This window comes from Populus trichocarpa, chromosome 1 (assembly GCF_000002775.5).
Source record: "Populus trichocarpa isolate Nisqually-1 chromosome 1, P.trichocarpa_v4.1, whole genome shotgun sequence".
Taxonomy (NCBI): domain Eukaryota; kingdom Viridiplantae; phylum Streptophyta; class Magnoliopsida; order Malpighiales; family Salicaceae; genus Populus; species Populus trichocarpa.
Window position 1 is genome coordinate 25,536,044 of NC_037285.2, and position 3,148 is coordinate 25,539,191.

The window sequence follows — 3,148 nt, forward strand, 5'->3', positions numbered from 1 at the left end:
TACTAACAGCACGCATATTTGAATACCTCGTAATTGAATTTAATTTAAAATTTTTAATGAATTTTTATATTTTTAATTATTTTAAATATCAAAAATCAAAATTTAAGTATAATTTAATCTTTAAAAATAATATAAATATAAATTAAAGATTAATTTATCATTTTAAAGAGAATAAATTTAATATTAAAACTAGTTTTTTTTTTAAATATGCATTTACCTATTTTTTTTAGAGACTTTTAATGAAATAAAATAACATGAAGACGATGGAGTAATATAAAAATAAAATGAATTGAATTCTATTCCTTCTAAACATGTGAGTTTAACTTATTTATCAATTGATTTTAAATTAAATTTAGTTATAGTAGAAAATTGATTCTAAACAACCTATAAAAGATTGGACTGGAATCACCGAACATATATGAATAACGAATCAACTCAATTCTTTTTTTTCTTAATCTTTAATTTTCTTTCTCAATTTAATCTTTTAAGTTTTTTTTTTCCAATGAAAGATAAAATTAAAAGAGAGAGAGGAACACAATATAAAATACAAGAAAAACATATGGTCATTTTCAAAGTCGATAAAAAATTGTTTTTCGGCCCACCTATTTTCCTTTCTTCTCTCATTCTGTCTCTTTTACTTTTAGAATTTTAGTTTTGTCTAAAACTTTATTTTGTTCATTTCGAGTTCATATGTTTTTGAAGAAGAAAGGAAAAATCACTGAAAACAATAAGGGAGAGAGAAAGTTGTGAATTGATTACATTACAAAAAAAAAAAATATTTGGCATCAACGAGTTATATTTTACAAGAGGAGATCCATTTAAGTGTTTTTAGACCTTTAACTCGCCAAAAAAGTATATCACAGTTGAGAAATTTATTTTTCTTGTTTGATTTTGTGTTTTTAGACCAATTTATATATGTTTTGAGTTGAGAGATTGATTTATTGACATGATAATGATATTAATTAGGTGTTTATAGGTGAAAATAAAATGAATAATAATTTTTTTATGAAATTTTTTTTTCAATTTTCCAACCACCTCTTATAGGCAAGTAGACGATGCGTCATCAGTCATAGTAAAACAACTTATTTTTTTCATCTTTAAACATATTGTTTTAATTTAATTATTTTGTTACCTAATTTCACGAGATTAAGTTTTAAATTAACGTTGAAATATAAAACTAAATGAGAGAGGACCACAATGTGAACATGGAAAAAACATGTCTAGTCTCAAAGTCGATAAAAAAAATGCTTTTTGACCCACATATTTTTCTTTTTCCTCCGGTTCAGTCCTTTATCCTTTTGAAATTTTAATTCTAGTCCAAAAGTTTAATTTGTTTTTTTTTTCCGGTCCTTGAGTTTGAGAGAAAAGAGAAAAACTTGCTAGAAAACGACGAGGTAGAGAGAAGTGTTGGTTGGTTACATTCCAGCAACAAAAAAGACTGGTCTTGGTGTCAATAAGTTACAGTCAATGAGAGAAAGCCTATTAAGGTGTTTTTAGCCTTCATATTGCTGGAAAAAGTATATAATAGTTGAGAAAGAATTTTTTCTCGATTTGATTTTATGTTTTTGGATCAATTTAGAGGTGTTTTGAGTTAAAATATTGGTGTATTGACATGATAAAAATATTTATTAAGTGTTTTTAGATGCAAATTGGTTGAGAAATGAATTTTAGATCTAAAAAACCGATCCCATTTTCCAACCACCTCTCTAATATTCGAAAGTTAGGCAAGTAACACACTTGACCCCATCACCATGACCACCGATCGCTCCTAGCACTCATAGCCTATTGCACTACCTATAAAAGCTTGGGCAGAATGACCGCTAGAAGAGTATTATACCTCCATACTAGCTAAGTCCCTCTAGGGATTGCATACGCCATTGTGATACTCGTGCACATAGCCGATACTCCAAACATGTTCCATCAACTACCGCATGATGGACCTTAGTTACCAATCTCGTTGTTCACGCCAAACTCTCCAGGCTTCCTGAATCCCAACAAATCACCTTATGATGTATAATCTTCAATGGGAATGTAAGTTTATTAATTTAGAGGTTTTAGGTGTTTTTTAAAAGTATTTTTATCTTTTAAAAAATATTAAATTGATATTTTTTAATATTGTTTTGATATATTGATATTAAAAATAAAATAGAAATTTTAAAAAATTATTTTAATATATTCTCAAATAAAAAATTATGTTAAGAAGCATATTGCATTACAATCATAATTACCTTCCAAACTAATTACTTTTTTTAAAAATAAAATTAAAAGAGAGAGAATCATTTTCCTATTTTCCTTTCTTCTCTCATTATGTCTCTTTCACTTTTAGAATTTTAGTTTTGTCTAAAAGTTTATTTTGTTCATTTCTAGTCCATATGTTTTTGGAGAAGAGAGATAAATTCACTGAAAAACGACGAGGGAGAGAGAAAGTTGTTAGTTGGTCACATTACAACAACAAAAAAAATTCAGTGTTGGCTTCAACGAGTTCTATTTTACAAGAGAAGATCTATTTAGGTGTTTTTAGACCTTCATCTTGCTAGAAAAAGTATATCACGGTTGATAATTTTTTTTTTCATGTTTGATTTTGTGTTTTTGAACCAATTTATGAGTATTTTGAGTTGAAAGATTGATTTAGTGACATGATAATGATATTAATTAGGTGTTTTAAGGTGAAAATAAATTGAAAAATATTTTTTATGAAAAAAAAACCTAATTCAATTTTCCAACCACCTCATATAGGCAAGCAGATGATGCGTCATCAGTCGCAGTGAAATAACTCTTTTTTTTCATCTTTAAATATGTTGTTTTAATTTAATCATTTTGTTACCTAATTCCATGAGATTAAATTTTAAATTAATTTTGAAATATAAAATTAAATGAGAGAGGACTATAATGTGAATAGGGGAAAAACACATGGCCAGTCTCAAAGTAAAAAAAAAAAAAAATGCTTTTCGACCCACATATTTCCCCCCCTCCGATTCAATCCTTTTTCCTTTTGATATCTTAATTATGGTCCAAAAGTTTATTTTTTTTTAATCATTGAGTTTTAGAGAGAATAGAGAAACTTGCTAAAAAACGACAAGTTGAAGAGAAAAGTATTGGTTGATTATATTTTAGCAACAAACAAAGCTCATCTTGATGTTAACAAATT